Source organism: Melopsittacus undulatus, unplaced genomic scaffold, assembly GCF_012275295.1.
Source record: "Melopsittacus undulatus isolate bMelUnd1 unplaced genomic scaffold, bMelUnd1.mat.Z mat_scaffold_42_arrow_ctg1, whole genome shotgun sequence".
In the NCBI taxonomy this organism is placed as follows: Eukaryota; Metazoa; Chordata; class Aves; order Psittaciformes; family Psittaculidae; genus Melopsittacus; species Melopsittacus undulatus.
The window spans coordinates 801,818-823,363 of NW_022994317.1; the positions used below are offsets into that span (position 1 = coordinate 801,818).

Genomic DNA, 21,546 nt, shown 5'->3' on the forward strand with positions numbered 1-21,546 from the left:
TAATTAATGACTGCTTACTGCTGAACCCAGGACAGGGACATAATACAACAGCAGCAAGCACAACCATCCAGCGGTGTTTCTCTACTTGGGGGGGAGGGAGGAATAAAGTTTTTAAAGCTCTTTTTCAGGAATTAATCCAGCTTTCAAAATACTTATTCAGTTAGCTTTATGTGACACAAAACACTCAGATATTTCAGATGATTTTAGGAAAAAGAAATTTATTTAGGATTTATTATTATTTTTAATATTTTTATTTTTTTTATTCCCTTATTTTACACAATATTTTCATTTTAAAGAAGTAATTGAGAAATAAGGAGCAAGTACATTTCATATATATATAATATATAAGTAACAGTACATTAAGTAGAGTTCCACATATAGCAGAGTTAAAAGACGAAACTCCTCAAATAACAGAAATCTTACCCCAGTATCTTAGCACAATCATCATAGTATTTCATAGAGTTTCACAAAAACTGAAGCCATTCACATCACAGACGTAGGACTGTCCATTAGCACGCAGCAAATCAAAGCCACAAACTGTTTGCTGTTTTAAGAATAAAGTTTAAGTCATTGATCACACCTTCCTTAGGACTGCTTATTCTAAATAAACTTTATATTTTAATATTGTATTAATCTGAAAACATGGCAAAATTATGACAAATTTTGTATTTTGTACCTTTTGCCAGTTCCACACTAGGTTTGCCCATGCTATGCAGACACTCTTCCTGTTTTTAACTCTATCCCCATCTTGGTTTTAATCATTACACATATCCCTACCAATATCAGTATTGAAAGCCAAGCTTGCATGTACCTAAAAATAACTTTGAGATAGCATAAGCAATGACAGGCCTACAGATTTTCACATCTGACAGCTGTTTCCCCCTACACATATGGGTCACATGCAGAAACCGACAACATACTGATAAAAACATTTTTGTCCAAATTTATATTTGACAGGATGGTTTTGACATTGACATAATATTGATACAGTTAGGACAAAATATTAGCTTTCAGCAGATTACTTTTTCAGATCTCAAGCTGACTTTGCTAGATAACAGAGATTCACACCCTTCAGGTCTGAAGGCCATCATAGTTACAACACAGGTAATGAGACACACAGAAAGACAGCCTTTTAATAAGACATGTGAAAGGAGGACAAGAGATTGAATGAAGTTTTGAACAAGGATCCTAAAACTGTATAAAAATTCAAAACTATCAAACACTTCAAATAAGGACCTGGTCATGTCAGTACCAAACTAACATTTAACTGGGCCCAATGTAAATACTAGGTAACAAAGTTACAAAAATTTAACTACTGAAATTGTGTTTTTGCTAAATGAAAGCCATTACAAAATGTTTGAACATATGAACACATTGTGGGTTAGCAAAGCACAATAGCAACATGTGTAATTCAGGAAACTCAGCAACATAAGCAGCCCATCCAGAACTTTTTTAATGTATTAAAGGAAGAATTCTATAGATAAAAAAGAGATGTGGAAGTTCAATTTTTCACCTTCCCAGGAGTTCTGCAGCAATATCACTACTAATTCTGTTGCTCTAAAACCCTAAGGAAGTTTCATGCAATAAAAATTAATTAACACTAAATGTTTGATCAGATAGGAAAGTAATCAGCTTACTTTAAAGGCAAGGCATACTTTCAAGCAATTAACTTCTCTCTTGCATTCAGGATGACTGGATACCTCACTTCTTTTCCTTCACTATCGCGTTCTACCTTGCCATCCAGAGCTGGAGACTTCCGGGCTTCAGCATGAGCATAATCTGGACCTACTGTGTACACCTTTATTGAAAAGCAGGAGCTCTTGGTTCAGTGTGTTTCAACCCCACATTACATATCCGCATACATTTTGCCAAATTTATCTCAAATGTGCTAATGACTTCAAATGAAACTAGCTAGTTTTCATTGTTGAAAAAGGTCACTCTGAAGTAACTTTTCCTCAGAGCAGACACCCATCGTTTATTGACAAATTGTGATAAAGCAAGGGTAAACAGCTGGAGCACAGCTAAAGAAAAGTAATTATTATAATTATTAACTTTATTACTAAACTGAATTTCTTAATTATGATGGTACGGAGATAAATAATATTTTCCTCTCATCTGCAGAACTTGAGACAGGTTAATCTGAGAATTATTTCAGTTTATAGTTTGATTATGGAAATCTGGCTTCAGGGCTATGCAATTCTCTTAATTAAAAAAAATCGTATTTTAGACAGGACTAAATAAATAATACAAAGATGTGCCCAGTTTAAGCATTATAAGACACATGCTTAGAGCAACAACACAAGAGGGAGGTGGAGCTGCTGGAGCAAGAAAGAGGAGGCCATGAAGATGCTGTGAGGGCTGGAGCAGCTCTGCCCTGAAGCCAGGCTGAGAGAGCTGGGCTTGTTCAGCCTGGAGAAGGCTCCTTAAGGGGAAACCTTAGAGCAGCTCCCAGTGCCTAAAGGGGTGACAAAATCTCAAGAGGGGCTTTTGGCAGGGCCTGTAGGACAAAACAATGGGGAATGGCTTAAACCTGACAGAAGGGAGACTGAGATGACATCTTAGGCAGAAGCTCTTCCCTGTGTGGGTAGTGAGGCACTGGCACAGGGTGCCCAGAGAATCATGGCTGCCCCGTCCATGGCAGTGTTCAAAGCCAGGTGGGACAGGGCTTGGAGCAACTGGTCTAGTGGAAGGTGTCCTTGGTCTGTGGCAGGGGGTTGGAACTGGATGAGCTTTAAGGTCCCTTCTAGCCCAAACCATTCAATGATTCTGTGACTCTCTGTTTATACAGGAAAGTATATACTGCTCAAAGAACTTAATACAAAACAAAACAGAGAAACAATGTGTTGTGTAATAAGTCTCTGCTCCTTGACTCTTAACAACATAAGCAAAGCTGCTCCACATTACAAGTACTCTGTTTAGTTAAAAATTATGTTCTTTACTTATGAGCTGTACCAAAACTTCATTAGAAGTAATCCTTGACACAAAGCTATAATTTTATCTTTAAAACTGACAAGCTCTTGGAGGACTCAGTTGTTCTAATATAAGAACACACAGCTGTCATACCTTCACATCAGTGCCATCTGTAGCATGAATTCCTCATAAATATAGGAGCCCGTTTTTTCTCACACTGCTTTCAGGGAATAAACACTGCTTCTGCTGCCATCTGAAATGAATATTTTTCTATTAATAAATCCATGGGCTTCTGCCTAAGAAACCTTAAAACTTCTTAAAATAACACACTTGTACTGAGAAAACACTTCCTGTAACAAATGAAGCAGACAGGCTTTGCTAGTTCCCAACGATTTTTCTAAGATTCCAAAGTGCACTGATAGTGCATAGGCTTTTTACCTATAGAATCAGCAGTGGAAGACAATCTGCTGCAAGGAACAAGGGTCTACATGTTCCCTTGACATAAGTCTGATCTACCACTGCTTCCACAAGCAGGACACGCCAAAACAAGTCCCAGGTAACATACAGGTAGGTTAGAATTACTCTGCAATTCTGTTAGACATCTACACTTTTAATAGTTTAGTACAATAATCTCACCTTTCGAAAGAGCCTCTGGCTTCCACCTCCAGCAGACGTTGGATAATAAATGTAAACTTGTGGTCCTCAGCACTAACGGGCTTTTCTACAAAAGGCTTTTGGAAAACTTCTCCATTCACTTCCACATGATCTTCTCCTTCAATCAAGTTACATTCTGAGAAAACAGTGCAAAACAACACAGTTTATACTGATACAATGAAATGATTAAGAGACTTGGGTTAATTTTGTAGGTTGAAATAAAGAGACTGTATTACATTTTTGTTTCCTTGATTTGTTATTGACTGCACAAAGTAATGATTGTGTGCTGAATATGTCTGCAGTACCATACCTATATTATGTTTTAGTATTTCTTTTGATTTTCCCAGTGTCAGGCAGGAAATAATCTTTTAATGATGATTAAGCATAAGCTTGCATGGGTGGTATGCTTTTTCAACATGTTTTGAAGACGGGGATAGGGCTGTTTGTCTCTTTCTTCAGTGCCTTTCCTGAAACATCAGGGAGATGGCAGATGGACAGTGAACATGGTGCAATGCCAGATGCAACAGTACTTTTAAAAAGGTTGAGAACCATCTCCTTCTGATGGATGCACCTTCCACAGAGGATTGGTCTTCTGGAATTAGGGGTGAGGAGTCTCTTCATTACTGGTTGGCTACATGTAGCAGCTTTCATTTGACTTTTGTAGCAAAAACGAGCCCCTTCCCCCCTAGATTATCCAGATTTACATAAAATCCCCACCTCTTATGAACTACACCACAGTAATACTTAATTTTTATCTCTTAGTTTTGTGTCTTGACCTGTCGTTGCAATCTTCTATTGTTGATACAAGTTTTCAGTTTAGTAGAAAAAGACATTAAGTTTCTTTCCAGGTACAGAAAAAAATAATTACCATTTATATTCAGAGTGCATCATCTGCAGATCTGTCTAGACTAGGTTTCCCTAGTCTACAAGAGAAACAACAAACATGGTTGCTTGTACTTAGAAGGGAAAGTATTCAACAGCCTAACTTGTTTCTGTCAATATTCCTTTTCTGAGTAAAATTACTAATTATTGTGGGCCATGTTGCTCTCTTTGGTGACATATTAGAATCTTATTTTGAGTTTGGAGGCCCTAATATTCTAGTTGTTCTATGATGGCTGTAAGAGGATTGTGACCTCAGGCTTTGGAGTCACGCTTTTCAGATGCATACTTGTATTACCTGTGGCTGGGATGGAGTTAAATTTCTTCACAGCAGCTGGTCTGGTGCTATGTTTTGAATTTGTGACCAAAGGAGTCTCGATGTTTCGTTATTGCTGAACACTGCTTATACAGCCTCAAAGCCTTTTCTGTTTCACATACTGCCTCCAAAGCCAGATATAGGGCTAATCCACAATACTTTAAATGTTACAGAAGCAAGCAACCTCTGCACTAATGAATTAATTGTGTAGCAGGTGAAATTTAGCTTTCTGCTATGCATGCTCTCCAGTGAAAACAAGAAAGTACTAATTGTTAATATTTTAGTCATAATTTTTTACCTTGGGGATTGTTTGGATCACGGTTCAGAACTGCATAGCGAGGAAGTAAAATGCCTTCAGCTTTAAGAATACCATAAACTTCTCTCCTGTAAGAAAAGAACAAAGGTTGCACAGTAATACAAATCTGCCAGTGTTTGTATTTTACAGCCCATGAGTAAGGGAGGAGAAAAATACATACATAATACAAGATTACATACATAATACCCATATGAATATAAAGCTTAAAGGTCACTGACACATCTGTACCTTTGCAGTGATCTCATCAATACCATAAAAATGTAATTTGCTATGCCAGTCCTCTCCACTCCCACTGCAACAGCAATTTACACAAAATATTCTCTTGTTGAAGGGAGATTATGAACATGAACGGACAGCAACTGAAGGCATCCAGAACAGCAGGTCTGCTCACTGTTCAGAAGGCTCCAATGTTTATGTATTTTGCTTGCTATTGTTTTGTTAATATTTACTATGCATGACTGCAGCTCTAAAAAAGAAAATTCATGTTGAATAAGTACATGATCTTTGCGTATGAAGAACGTATGATTTATCCACTTAACAGAAAAAAAGACCTTTAGTGAGTTACAAGAATTCTACAATTACAGATTGTACAGTTGCTACACATATTTTCAAAATTTAAACCTTATTTGCTAAGCTTTACACAAATGTATCACCGAATTCCTACCTTGATAAATCTACAGACATATCAGTATAAAAGCAGTAAAAGAAAAAACATACAAATACATACCCCAGGAAACTATGTATACATTAATGAAAGGTAACATTCACTGTAATTTTATTTAGACTACTGTACTATACACTGTAACTGTTGCTATGCAGTAGCAACAGATTTGTACAGTCCTCCAACTTAAAAGTAGTCTGCTGCGAATAATTAGTGTTACTTACCTGTCTTGTATGTGATACTGCATATTCAAGTCATTGATTATGAATGGATTCCTGAGTTTTGCATAGGCAACTGCTTTGTCCAGTGGAAATCCTAAAATATTTATTACGACAAATAAATTAAAACTGCAAGACACAACACCACTAAGAAGGATGGAACCTTCATAACCAAGCTTTTTTTTTAGAGTACAACAAGAGATACGGGTTAAGGTGAGAGGATGCTCCCTCAGATACAGACATAACGTCAGCTTAAGACAATTATGAGACTACAGCCTAATTTCAGCATAGGCTGCCAAAAGTAGTGGTCCTGTCTTCAATTTCCTCCTCCTCTCTCCACATGTCCTCCAATTCCACAGGGCCAGAACTTAGGCTTTTATTGTCTCTGCTTAGAAGTACAGCTTTTAGCTTCAGCCAACAAAGATCTGTTACATCTTTGCTTTACAGCCCAGCCCCACAAAACCTCCTAGATATTAGCAGAAATGCATGAACAAGTGGCCAGAGACCCAGCACTCCTACTGAGAAATTAGCATGCCCTTCACAGTTATTGGACGAAGTAAGTATTAGACCACCATTTCCACTGGCTCCACAAATATTTACCAATGGAATCGCTATTTTAAATACCACATCAGACAGGACTGTCTTGAGCAATGAAAACAGTGCCATTTAAAAAGCCTGTATTTTAAAAGTAAATTGTATTATATTAAAAAAATTAATCACTTCCTAACATAATCCAAAAAACTACAAGACAAAAAAAATTACCCTCAAAGTGGTTAAAGTATTTAGATGTCAAAAGAAATCATGGTATCATTAGCAGATTTACCTTTAGAATGAAAAGAAATGAGACAGTCGCATAAAGGCCACTTTTCTACTGGCTCATTCAAAATAACATCTTCTTCAATATAACCACAGTTATGTACTTAAACATGGAGAGGCGTTCAAGAATTTCTTTCATTGGTTTGGACTTGGACTTTTTAGCCATTGAACATATCCCAACTGCAATTTGTCTTTCCGGTGGCTGAAGGCAGGAGGGAGGAAAGCAATTACCATTTTTAAATTTTCTCAGAACACAACAGGGTTTTAGCAGCACAGCACTAGATCAGATAGTTTCTTCTAAAATTCATGCACGACCTTCAATTTAATGTTTAATCGAGCAAATTGCTAGCAGGTAATAAAATGCAGCATGACAGCATGCCACAGTGCATTCTTATGAAAAATACCTCAAAAAATTAAACTGTTCAATTGCTCTAGACTACTTTTTGTGAGTGTTGTATCAGGAAAAAGAAAAACAACACAAGATCAAAATCTAAATCAGAAATGTCAAATCTGAATACTAATGGAATATTCTGAAATTATCCAGCGATTCATTTTTAACCTATTTTTCTACAGCTACTTAGTAGCCACAAGACTTCTCATCTTCTTACATAGTATTATAAGTAAGATATGAAAACTAGTAAACCAGAAAACACTATTCTAGATTTAAGCTATTTTTTGCGTAGATAGTTTCACATTTCTTTTGTACAGCCCATATTTTCTTTCCTGTTACAAGCCTTTACATTTTTTTTTCCTCTCAGTGGTATCTGTTAAGTGTAACAGCATTCGTTTAAAAGGAAACAAACCCACCCACAACAATCCTTTATTTCATTTAGCGTTCTTTTAAACAGAAAATGCTAATTTTGCATTATTTCTCTGCATTTCCAAATTACTTTTATCCTGAAGTGTTTTACTAATACTCGCCTATATTTAATTTTTTTAGACATGCCTGACATCAATAAAAATTTAGTCTGACTATTCCCTAAAGTGAAATGCTACAGACTAGAAGAAAAGCAAAACACATCTACAAAAATTACATGACAATTCATGCATAACTAAAAATTGATAAGCATAGTGCTAAAATACAATTCAGAACACCCTGCAAGGATAAGAAACTGAGGCATAAGTTAAGATTCATTTAGCATGCACTTTCTATACGCCAGGACAGAAGAAAACGAGAATATATCATATCTTAATGAAAACAACAGCAAGATGAAATGAGAAATGTTGAGTTTGTTTAAACAGAAACATCAAAAGTTAACTCTGCAGCAGTTGACAACACACACAAAAGAAAAACTCTTGACCATTTTTGGCTACTAATTATCCAAATAAATAAAATTAAGGTTTATGCCATCAAGTTTATTCACAGAATCCAAATCAAATCTGCAAGCTGGCATGCCCTGAAACTGTATTAAGGCCAAGGCACATCTGCTTCAAAGTTACAGTATACTTACTTTTCAAATGTGCTGCATTTCCATACATAACTGACAGATCATTATCTGAATATGAACAGTTTTCCAATTTAGAACACCTTAGACTTTTGTGATTTAATGCCATTTCAAAGTAAAATAATGCTAGACAACACACAGAATAGTACACGCATGCTCCAACAGTACATACAGAGTCATACTCTTCCTCCTCTTCTTCCCCATGGTCATAGAACTGTTCATAATCTGACGATCTGCCTGAATCCAGTAATCCTTCTCCATCTTCTCCACCCACGAAGAATCTAGGAGGATCATTCTCTGTTGCGTGAACAGACATGGTTAAAAGATCTAGAGAGATCTATGTAGAAACTGCAGCCACTTTGGCAGTGGAGATACTACTGGGCATGTTTCCCACTGACTCGGGAATACAAAAGTTCCCTGCTCTTTGATGTTGCTTGTGCAGCTCCGCCACTGTGATGTTGTCTGCCAGACACCGATTTACTGTTATCATCTGCTCATTATTGGTTTGAGTTGCTGCTCCAAGAAACCAACAACAGGCTACTGCTTCCCTGAGATGACAGAACTTTTTAACCTAAAACAAATATTAAAAAAGAAAGAAAAAACACTTAGTAAAGGCACATACCAATTAAACCCTTCTCCTCAGAAAGTATTTGCACATTTAAATACCTCTGAGCAAAGTATCATAAGCAAAACTGTGCATATTACACACAGTCTGCACTTTTACATGTATTCTCAGTGCAGTGGGAATAATTTCAAAGTATTTTTGAACTACTGATGCAGAGCTTTTAGAAATAGACAATATAGCTCATGAAAGTAAAATCTGTCAAATGCATTTCTTTCTCTAACTTAAAAGAGTCAAGTGAAAGTGAAGAGTATATTATACAAAACCCAACAAAACCCTTCTCTGATATATGTGATATTTAGCTCACCATCTCTGTCATCATCTATTTTTTCCTCAAATGTTTCTAATCAAATGGCAATGGCAAGCACACACAAATGTTAATGAAAACTATAAAGCCTCAATTAGGACTATTCTTATAGGGAAACCTCTTCTTTCAAAAACTGAGTGAATCCTTAAGTGTGAAAGCAGAATGTATGTGCCAGCTTAATGTTTGCTCATTTACTTCCACCAAAGGATTGCTTTATTTTGACACTGAAAACCTAGTACTTACAGAGATATGCACTGGCACTGCATTCTGTCAAAAGTACTTCTAAGCACTACTGTACCAGTGAAATATATTGTACACTTTCAACCAATTATTTGACCAAGTAACTTTTATACAGAAACAGGGACTCAGAGCTAAGTTGTCTGTTGCTTTAACTAGGTAACTGCTCTTGCTGTAAGTTGTGCATGGCTTTATTCATTTAATTATAATATGTTATTGCTACTCAGAAAATTAATAAGCAGTTACCTGTTTAGAAGTTCATTTGATTGAATACTTTAGGTTGCTTATTAGTCAGATCATTACATAAGTGCTACTCAACAATGATGTCTCAGCAGAATTAAATTTGTCTTTAAATGCCTGCCAAAATGACTTTGGCTGTTCTACAAATGAAGTGAAGCAATACTAAATTCCCAATGGTGATTAACCATTCAGCTTACTATGAAAGAGGATGGTAAACAGAACAAAAATTACCCAAAAAGAATCTGTCCTAAGTCAGAGAGCAATAAATTAAGCATGGGTAAACAACAGAACTTTTAGATCCAGAAACTCGAGCTGAGGTCCAGATGACATATATGGATCCTGGAGCAGAAGATTAAGAAGATTCATTTCTTAAACATATTTTTTATGTATCTGCTTCCCTTCAATTCCACTAATGAAACATTACTTTCCCTTAAAATATGAAAATGCAGCCACTTGTCCCTCAAGCAACAAGAACAAAAATGAAATTTCAAACATCTCACTCATCTTGCTCCCTTGAGTTAGAAATTCAGTATTAAGAGAAATCAGTCTTGTTTATGACAGAGTGAAGAAAGCGAGCTTTACACATCCTATTTCTAGCAAGCTTCAGAAGGGCAGAGGTGATGTAAGGAAACCAAGTGCCTGTGTGAAATATGAATTCACTTCTCTAAACAAGATAACAAGGTTTTATTAAGGGACAAAGTCAAAAAAGCAAAAGCAAACAGCGCTGGGCTCGTGACTGTAGCCAGAGGCGCGAATGATTAGTATTTATTACAGGTTTATATACTTTCACAATTCCATTAGTCACATACATATTCATATCCCTGCATATAGGCAGGGAACATTATAATTAAGTCCAGTAATTTATTATCAGAGGTCTCCTCCTCTTGGCGTCTGCGCACTGCTCTTCAATAATTGTGGGCAGGGGTCTTGAGGATGAAGTACGCAGTCTTCCTCATGTGAGTAGGGGTCTTCAAGATGAAGTAAGCAGTCTTCCTCACAGTGTGCTTTTCACCTTTGGCACAGTTGGACGCCCCACTAATCACACAACTCGCTAAAACCAGCCATATCTGTAATTATTCTGATAACTAGCAAAGATTTAAAACAGTGTGACCTTCCTGCAAAATTTATAGCAGGACGGGCAGAAAAGGAGTATCCCAAGCTAGCAGATGTTTGGGAGGCTCTAAGTTAAGCTAAAAAGTACTTTACCTCTATATTTTACAGGTACTAGCTTTTCTTCTATCAAGCATGCAAACCCCCCCGCCCTTTTCTTCTTTTTAACTTTACAGATTCTTCTACTATATGACTCCGTTTTGCTCATCTTATGTCTTTATTGAGCTTTGGTTTTGTTACAATATACTTGTATAGTTACATCCACATAACCACACCTATGATTTGCAAAAGCCAATACATTTATGTGTTTATCACACCTGGAAAACACAGGGTTAAAATACTTTTCACTTAACTTAGGTCTAAGATAGAGAACAATGTGTTGTATGTCTGTAGCGTGATAACAGAATTTAGTAGTCTTACTAACATGACTGACCATCCTTCTAATGAGTGAATTACTTCTTACCATCCTTCTAATTATCAGTTACTTTGGAAACAGTGATTCACAAACATCTGCTAGCTTAGCTTGTCTGCCCATCCTGTTTTGCTTGCAATAAATTTTGTACCAAGGTCACACTGTTCTAAATCAAAGAATCGTAGAATAGTTAGGATTGGAAAGGACCTTAAGATCATGTAGTTCCAACCCCCCCCACCATGGGCAGGGACACGTCACACTAAAGCATGCCACACAAGGCTTCGTCTAACCTGGCCTAAATCTTTGCCAGCTATCAGAAACTTACAGGTTATCGCTGGTTTCAGCTAGTTTTGTGATTACTGGAGCATCCAATTGTGCCAAAGGTGAAAAGTGCACTGTGAGGAAGACTGCTTACTTCATCTTGAAGACCCCTGCCCACATAAGGAAGACTACTTACTTCATCTTGAAGACCCCCGCCCACGACCATCAGGCGCCAAAAGGAAGACTTATGATAATGAGTACCTAAACTAATTGTAATATCCTCGATGCTCTCTCAGGAACCTAATGAATATGCATGTTTGTAATACGTATCTGCTTGCTTAACCCCTCGGTGTGCAAGTTAGGAGGTGCGATCCCCCTTACACCTGGACCCGTAATAAACATACCTGCTTTATAACTCTCTTTGAGTTGTAGAGTCTGATTTTGTGCTTCAGAGGTTACTCCCTCTGAAGTCTGGCAACTAATACAGAACTTTAAAATGGTACTAAAAAAAAAAAAACAGCCAAAAAATAGTAAAGCCTGAAAATGAAGTTTAAGAGTTCCTCTCACATCAGCTTCTCCTCCCACTACCCAAATTCTGTAAATTGGAAACAAGTCTCTTAACAGTTTTTTAAACCTAAGGTTTTATCAAAAAGAAGGAAAAGATACCACTTGAAACAGGTAAGCAGGAGGTCATGAAAAGAGGTGTGTTAAACTCTTTCCCCTACCTATTCCTGTAGTGCACTTTGTAGGAGCAGCAGCAGTTGTGGAGCTTGTGTGCTATTAATGTCTACTTCTTTCATGAGTATCTTTGGCACTACCTGAATCTCTTTAACCTCAAGTGATTAGTTCTCAAAGCAAGCAGAAACCACACAACTAAAGACTGAAGAGAAAGCTCAACATGACTGTCTACAAATGACACAAAGATAGAACTTGACAAGCTTAATTCCCTAACAAACCTGTCTGAAACCTAGGGGTTTTCTACCCTCCTAACTCAAGAATCTGGAGAGTATTGGTGTTATTGGTGGCAAGCAGACTTGCCAAGTGCAGCTTCACTTGCAAAAACAGACCTCAAGTCATACAGTCTTGGAGTTAACAGATTATTTTCTGTGAAATTACATTCACCCATCTGAAAGTGGAAGAACTGCTAGATGCAACTCTGTCCTATTGTCACTGGGCCCTAGAGTTTACAGACAGTTTGTAAAAAGAAGACCAAAGACACAGGATCAAGAAGGACACTGACAGTTTCCAGAGACTGTACACTACTGCATGGACACACAGAACTGCATATAAATTAGCATTCTGACTGCTGATGGTCACCAGCTTATCTTCCAGACAGCACATGCTGTAAACTACTATTGTAAGCAGAAATTTGAGCCAGGATATAATGAAATAATTTATTTTTTTAGAATAAATGCTTTCAGAGATGGGAATTAAAATTCCTTCCCCCAGAATTCTTTGGTTACTATAAAAATTGAGGTATCCCCTTCTTTCTTGACGTGTGTGAAATAAAGAATCCAAGAAAAGAGACACAGAAAGAGAAATCTGACAGTGACAGCAACTACAGGAAACAATTTACACAAGCCTCCTAAAATAACCTACAGTTATCTGACATAAAAAATGCAGTAAGAGTGTTTGAATAAAAATGTGGTTATCAACTTGTACAGCAAGGAGAAATAATATATGGCAGAGCAAGAAGACAGAGCTGCCTTCCTGACCCAGAAGTACTGTCAATGCTGATGGAATGCTAACACACTGTGTCCCATGCAGAATTACATCTTGCTGCCCCTGCAGCTGGGAAGAGTCTTCCCAGTACTGTTTTTCTGTATTAAGAAGTGAGCATCAGTAACAATACACAGTTGAGTTTACATCAGATCATACTTGGTGCATGAGCATAAGCCTTATCAGGCAGTGAAGATCAGAAGGTAACATGCATGCCCCAACCATGGAAGACTGCTACGTAAGCAAAGCAAACTCCAAAACTTGGTGTTGGAACATACACTGACCTATTTCCAAAGAGACAGCATCAAGAACATCTAGGCAACAGTCTCCTATCGTGCAATGACCTTTACAGGTTAAATTGATTAGAATATGTTCCCTTCAGACCTCAGCTGTTACACAAAGCTTCTGTTTTACAGCTTACACATGGAAAAAAAACAAGCCTCTGATAATTTTGAAAAATGCAATTTGACCAACAATGTCAGTTCTTAAAAGGACTTCCAACCAAATAGCCTGTTCATTTGATCTGTCCTATACCTCCCTATCTATGACTACCACATGCTATCTACAGGCAAGAAAAACCTGTTTCTTTAATTTTGCATTCTCATTTTGAAATAAACTTATCTCAGTTTTCCCCTACCAAGTTAGATGGCACTAAAATAGTGCACTGCAAATGAAAAGTAAAAATCTTACATTTAACTGATATTATTATCACTTACCAGTTGAAGGCATATAAAATAACATTCTAAGTACATAAAATGACACATAGACAAACTTAGCATTAACATACATGTAGGGCTGTATTCAGATAACAGGTTTTGGCAGCCTGCTAAGCACTCCAAGCCCAGTGTTCCCTCCAGTGACACATTACAGACTGTTTTCCTAACACAACATTTCTCCACTTCCACAAGTATATTCTGAAAGATTTCCACAAGAATATTACAAAAGAATAAGCACAGACATAGTATTCATTAAGTGTTAATAGTTTTCCTGTCCCCATTCCACATGTTTCAGCAGCTCAGGAATACAGCCCTGGCATTTCCTGTACTTACTCAGCTCATAAAGATTAGCATTCCAATAAGTGTCAGCAGCAGATCAGCTTAACATAGCAGCAGTGGTCTGAATGGTTGTGTAAAAGGGGCTCAAAGTTTTAACGGCCAAGTTCTGAATACTAACAAAACCATACACATCTCCTGGATAAAGAAAAGCATTTCACCATATTTTGCTCTCTGTCAGTACAGCTATCAAGAAGAACAAGTACACACTGCCTCTACTGCACTCTAATGGAAACTAATGGAACAAAACTAGACAAAAATTGCTCATCTGTTATCTAAAAAAAAAAAACCACCAAAAAAAACCCCCACAAAAACCAAACCCCAACATCTCATACATACATACATACAAACAGCTATAAAACATTTCTAAATCTTGAAACACTCAGGAAAACAACTTCTGGAAATGCCATCGTAACAAAATAACTACAAAACACTTTGTGACATTTACATTATGGAACAAACAGGTAACATACAATAAGTGTAAGTGGTGCTTTAATAGCAATTTTTCAGGTAGTCTCAATGAGATGACACACAGCTTTCAAGAACTTCCTGCTAGAATTGCTATACCAAACATTTTCATTAACTACGTTTAACAGCACCCTGTAAGCATTTTCACAGGAATCCAGATGCAAGATTTAGTCTGCTTCCCCTCCCTTCGCACCAGTCAAGATAGGTAATGCAAAGCATCAGGGCAGACTACTGCACATTACCTCTCCACTGGCAGGCAGTGTGGCATGGGCAAAAAGTGGTAGGCACCCACACAGGGATTCAGTAAGTTACAATAATGCTTCTTCTCTTCTACTCCACTCAAAAGCAGCTGACTAGCCACCCCAACCAGGAGGCTGCATCCCACTCATTCTCCTCCCAGGCTTTATTTACTGCTTTTAACCAGCCACTTGGTTGCGCCTACAAGCCAAGCACAGTTCTGTCAGATGAGGAGCCATAATCTGTGCTCCATAACTGTGAACCTATGAAATTATTTCTGTTTGCAGGAACAATGCAAATATTTTGTACAGTGTTCCAAAAGCATTACTATGTGGTACTTAATGAATTACTCCACCAGAAAAATTACAGCAGTTCCCAATCCAGAACAGACTGCTCACCTTTCAGTTTCACTCTACTGATACTTGAAGAAGCATTCTGAAGAATGAAGAGGAGCTTTCCCTGTTAGGTAAGTGTGTGTACTGGATTTATGTGGCAAGGCTTTGTTAGCAGAGGGGCTGCATGAGTGACCCCTGTGAGAAGACACCAGAAGCTGCTCCCATGTCAGATGGAGCCAGTTTCAGCCAAGTTCAAGATGGACCTGATGCTGCCCAACACTGAGGCCATCAGCAGTGCTGGTGGTGCCTCTGCAGTAACATATTTAAGATGGGTAAAAAACACCGCACAGCAGCTGAGAAAGGGGAGGAAGAGTTAGAGAAACAATCCTGCAGACACCAAGGTCTGTGAAGGAGGGAGCTGGTGCTCCAAGCACTGGAGCAGCGATTCCCCTGGAGTCTGTGGTGCAAATCATGGTGAGGCAGGCTGTGTCCCTGCAGCCCATGAAGGTCCACAATGGAGCATATTTCCCCTACAGCCCAGGGGGGGCCCACAAAAGGGCAGAGGGATGTGCCCTGAAGAAAGCTGCAGCCTGTGGAAAACCTGTGCTGGAGCTTCTGGCAGGAGCTGCAGCCCGTGGCAAAGACTCGATACAGGAGCAGGCTTTCTGGCAAGACCTACAGACTCCGCAGGGATCCTATGCTGGAGCAATCTGTTCCTGAAGGACTGCACTCTGTGGAAAGAGCCCACACTGGTGCAGTCTGTGACGAACTACTTGTAGTGGTATCATGCAAGATTTCCATTCTTGTGACTCAGGTAGTGGAGAGAGGTACTGAGTTCTTGCCTCTGGGATACAGTGCTGGGACACCTGTGACTGGCTCAAAGCTGCATCATCAGAGGAGGTTCAGACTGGACATTAGGAAGCATTTCTTTACCAAAGGGTGGTCAAACACTGGGACAGGCTTCCTAGAGAGGTGGTCAAGCCCCAGGGCTGTCAGTGTTGAAGAGGCATTTGGACCATACCCTTCACACCATGCTTTAACTTTTGGTCAGCCCTGAATTGCTTGGGCAGTTGGAACAGATGATTGCTGTAGGTCCTTTCCAACTGAAATTATGTATTGTAGTGTTGTCTGGCCAGTCTAAGAACTGCACCCTAACGGAAAGACCCACTTGGAGCAGTTCATGAAGGGCTGTCTCTCTTGGGAGGGATCCCGTGCTGGTGCAGGGGAAGAGCATGACAAGGAAGGAGTGGCAGAGACAAAGCATTATGATTGACCACAGTCCCCATTTCAACATCCCCCTGCACTGCTTGAGGGGATGAGGTATAAGCATTGAAGGTGAAGTTGAAGAAAGAAGGGAAGAAAGAAGAGGTGAGGGAAAGGTGTTTGGTTTTTTTTTCTTATTTCTCATTATCCTATTCCAGTTAATTGGTGATAAGTTAAATTTATTTCCCTAAATTGAGTCTGGTTTGCCCATGACAGTAGTTGGTGAGTGATGTCCTTGTGCTTATCTAAACTGGCAAGCTTTCTGTCATATTTTCTCCTCCTGCCCTGTCAATGTAAGACTGATAGAGTGACATGGTAGGCACTTGGTGATCAGCCAAGGTCAACATGCCACAGTGCTCCAAATGCGTTTCCTGGGCAAAAACCTACTGCACTGTTACCTGCACCCCATCTTCAGCAGTAAAGTATATGTACAAATGCTTTTAGCCACACTTTTTTCAGCCTGGTGGTTAAAACATTCTTCTGATAAACAGGGACTTGAAGCCACTGAGACAAAAGGGAGCAGAAACAACATTTATCTTGCTCCACTCAACTGCTCTAAGTATCAGGCTACCATAATCCAATTTCACTTGCTCCACATACCATTAGTTTTCTTTAACATGGCCACTGGGTTTCGCTTACAGGACAAGGCTCTCTGCTCTGGATTCCAAGAAGGCAGCAGGCACCTAACGTGCAAAATCTTACCAGTGAGACATCTACGTTCTCAGCAACAAGAATTCAGAAATAGTTACTTTACTGGCATTTCCTACTGGAAGCAGTTCTCATCAGTGCTACTTACAGGGGCATTTACATTTCTTCAAATTCTATATAGCTAGGCTACCCAACTAACTACAATTGCCTAAATCTTTTCCCAGGGACGTGAATTATTTTCCAAGAACTCTGCCACCTAATTGTGCCTAAGTAAGATTTCTGTTTTACCCTCCACATTACGGAAGTGCAGCCCAGGGGACTGAAAACAGCTGAAAACATGCCACATCAACCATAATTCTGTTAAGAAGCCAGCTTTTCAGTGCCTTTTAGGTTGTTCATGAATGAGGTTCCTAGTGTTAAAGCACAACTGTTACAGTTTTCAAATAGTAAATATTTGGCTGATTTCCCCATGTTTGCTTTCTTTCCTGGTAATTTTACAGTTAGTTATGCAAAATATTTCCAGACATTTTAGAGTTACGAAACTTGAAGTGAAATAACTTTTCAATGCATCTTCCCCTTACCAAAATCTTTGCTCACAGAATTCTCCTCCCCCCCCCCCCCCCCAAATATCTCACGAGTAGAAACATGAGTTTTCAGCACACATAATGACATCCCCAAACACTGCACTATTACCATAAAATGAGATATTGCCATCCTTCAAAAGAACTTTCACAACAGAAAAGCTTCTCTGGTAAATATCACTGTTTTCTCTTCGAGACAGAAGGGCAGTATTTCTTTCAATTACAAACTGACATCTGACGTGTCAGAAGCGTCTACTGCACAGCCACAGAACACACAACCTTCACGTTCATTACCATCTTCTTTTCTAAATGAAACCTTGTCAAACACATCACACAAAGACATTTATATTTGTGGCAAGCCTGAATGTTTCAGGAAAGGCCAGCTTCCAAACATTAGAGATGCCACTTAAAGATATCAAAACAGCTTCTCCATGTTCTAACAAAGAATTTGTGATGTCAACTATGCAGAGATGAGAAAATCTCTGCAAAGATGAGAAAGCTTTTTAAAAAAAAATCTGTACCTAACTGCCAGAAGAATGAAACTGTCTTCCACAGGAAAAAATAAAATAATCAGCCAAACAAGACAAGCAAACCAGTAAAAAACCAAACCAAACAAACAAACAAACAAACAAAACCCTCAAACCTACCATATTTCTCATATACTGAGCAACAAAAGAGGCATACTACATCAGTCAAATCCTTATGCCAAAACCAGCTCTACATAGCAAGAACAGATTTTGAATCAAAACTTGTTCACCAAAACAAAGGAAGATTCTATGGGAATTTTGATAACCCAGGTTGAAAAAAAAAAAGTTTGCCTTGATACTCATTAGAAAAATGATGCAAAAACGATGCAGAAAAGATGGAAATGGAGCAGATGAAACAGATGACGAGAAATAAAGCACTCAGAAAGAAAGATGTTCTTATGAAACCCCACCTGCAGTCCTATGTACAGTTCTGGTGTCCTCAACACCAGGACATGGAGCTATTGGAGCAAGTCTGGAAAAGGCCATGAGGAAATAAGAGGTCAGGCATACCTCCTGTATAAAGACAGGCTGAGAAAGTTGGAGCTGTTCAGCCTGGAGAAGCTGTGTGGAGACCTCATAGCAGCCTTCCAGGATCTGAAGGGGGCCTACAAGGATACAAGAGAGGGGCTCTTCATCAGGGACTGTAGTGATAATACAAAGGGTGATGGCCTTAGACTTTAACAGAAGAAGTTCAGATTAGATATAAGGAACAAGTTCTTCAGTGTGAGGGTGGTGAGGCACTGGAACAGGTTGCTCAAAGAAGTTGTGAATGCTCCATCCCTGGCAGTGTTCAAGGTCAGGCTGGAAAAGAGCCTTGGGTGATACTGTAGTGAGATGTCTCTGCCCATGGCAGGGGGGTTGGAACTAGATGATCTGATGGTCATTTCCAGTCCTAACTGTTTATGATTCTATGAAACATAAAGCAGAAATAGCGTAACAAATAACTGTAAAGAACAGCTTTTCAACTTAGAGCACCAAATACAAGTGGTATAGATGAGACAGGAAACCACTTATCTCATTGTGGTTGCAATACCAGTCTTCCTGCTTGTGTGAGGAGAAATCAGCTACTACAGGACAATCAACAAGTGACAAACCCCAGCATATTCAAAGCTTAACAACACTCAGTGAGGTTCCCGGGTTCAGGAAAACACCATTACAACAAAGGGAAGTGTTACATAGGCCACTCTGCTCATACAGCTCTCCCATCTCAGCTCCCTACAGGCTATTTTTGGTTACTATATGTAACTGATTCTCAGCTGTGGGACCACTGCACTTTTTTTTTTCTCCTAGCTTGATTTCAGAATAGATAGCAATCTCCCTTCGCCCGGTGTAAATTTTACACCGCTAATTTATAATCAGTTTTACACCCCAGCTAATTCATCATCAGCTGTGGGACGTTAGCAGAGAGCCCGAACCCTGGTGGTTTGAGGTAATTACCCCACCCGTTTATGAACGCTGCTTTTCACCCCATGAAGCATTCCACTGGGTTTCCGCTAGCGCAGCACGCTGCGAACCCGGGTCACGGCTGCTGCAGAGAGATCACTGCCGAGGACGGAATGACCTGCACAAGGCCGAATGCTCCCAGGCCGTGCCCGCCGTGCTTTAATGGTGGTGCCGCCGACCCAGCATCATGCACAAAAAGGACCGGGCGCGTTCCGCCCACCCCGACGCCCGGTCTCCCACCTCAGCCCGCGGACCCGCCTCTGCTTCTCACGAGGCTCGGAGCGGAGCCGCCACCGCCTCACTCAACATCCTCGCCCCGCCCCGCCCCACCCCACCGCCGCCCCATCACGGCACCGTGGGCCACCGACACCGCCCCTCCACTCTCTGCAGGGGCAGCTCCGCACCGCCGCTGGCGGACAGATCGCAAACCGAGGCGGCGATCCCTCACCCCGTGTAAAAGGGGATCAGTGCAGCAGGTGAGCAGCATCTAAAAAACCCACCTCACCCGCCGCCGCGCTGCCCCATTGAGGAGGAGCCACCGCCCCGCCCCCCGCCGCGGCACGCCCCCACCGCCACTTCCGGGAGCGCCACATAGGTCCCGGGGCACAAGGCCGCCGTTGTAGTTAGCCGGTAGGAAGGGGTCAATGCTACGGCTGCTGGGATAAGGCCGCACCGGTACCTGTGGTGGAGCAGTGCGTGCGGAGGGAGCGCCGGCGGCTCTTCCGCGGTGCTCAGGTCTCGCTGCGGAGCCGGAACGAGAGGGTGAGGTTCGACGGCGGAGAGAGACGGGGGTAGGGAAAAAGATCGCGTCGACGTCGCTTCGCGCATGCGCAAGACTTACCGCGCGGACTTGCGTGTAGGGCAGCGGCAGCTAGGGACTACCACTCCCAGCGTGCCCTACGCGGGTAGGTGCGATGTTGGCGGCAGCGGCGGCGCGGTGCATGCTGGGGACTGTAGTGTTGGCAGGAGGGAGTGGGGCTGAGGCGCGGCGGTATGGCTGCGCTGGGGGATGCTGAGGGCGGGCGTGACGCTTCCCGGGAGGAAGCGCCCTGGGAGAAGCGCCTGGCGCGGCCGTGGTTGTGAGCCCTCTCAGCTCCGCTGTCGGCCTTTAGGGCCTCGGCTTTTCTGACCTTGTGTAGTGGTCGTAGTAAGCGATGCCGGGGTGTGTGCGAGGCGGCAGGCGGCGTGAGGGCGCTGTTAACACGCTTTGCAGCGCCTCTTGGGCGGTACCGTGCAATGCAGCTCCCGTCTTGACTCGGGTTTGCCCGTGCGGTCCGGTGTGCCAGTGGCTTGTTAGGAGGTGTGACGGTGGAGGTACCTCAGGAGTGGGGGTCTTGTGAAATGCAGGGGGCCCTGTAAGGTATGGGTTAGTGTCCCAGAAGCTATGGAGGGGTGTACGTGGGTGTGTCTGTCATACAGTCATATGGGTTGGAAGGGACCTTCAAATGTCATCTAGTTCTGACCCTCTGTAATGAGTAGGGACATCTTAAACTAGACCTGGTTGCCCACGACCACATCCAGCCTGGCCTTGCACGTCTTCAGAGATGGCACATCCGCCACCTCTCTGTACAACCTGTGCCAATGTTTTACCACTCTTATTGTAAACAATTTTTTCCTCACGTCAAGTCCAAATCTCCCCTTTTTTAGTTTAAAACCATCACCCCTCATCCTGTCGCAACAGATCTGCTAAGAAGTCCTTCCCCATCATTCTTATAGGCACCTTTTATGAACTGAAAGGCTGCAGTAAGGTCTTCACAGAGTCTTCTCCAGGCTGAACATACCCAACCATCTCAGCCTTTCCTTGTAGCAGAGGTGTTCCATCCCTCTGAACATTTCTGTGGCCCTCCTCTGGACCTCTCTTTACAGGTT

At 40.8% G+C, this 21,546-nt stretch overlaps 2 long non-coding RNA genes across 2 annotated transcripts; both read right to left on the reverse strand.

The window, feature by feature from the left end:
* Positions 1-3,610: 3,610 nt before the first annotated feature.
* On the reverse strand, positions 3,611-6,848 carry LOC117438518 (uncharacterized). The gene is made up of 4 exons (XR_004550832.1): positions 6,778-6,848; positions 5,961-6,051; positions 5,058-5,143; positions 3,611-3,700 (listed from the first exon to the last, which is right to left on the reverse strand). It is a non-coding gene; the product is annotated as an uncharacterized lncRNA (long non-coding RNA).
* Positions 6,849-6,861: 13 nt separating this feature from the next.
* LOC117438519 (uncharacterized) lies at positions 6,862-20,459 on the reverse strand. Its single transcript, XR_004550833.1, has 3 exons — positions 20,357-20,459; positions 8,388-8,786; positions 6,862-6,972 (listed from the first exon to the last, which is right to left on the reverse strand). It is a non-coding gene; the product is annotated as an uncharacterized lncRNA (long non-coding RNA).
* Between the last annotated feature and the right edge of the window lie 1,087 nt (positions 20,460-21,546).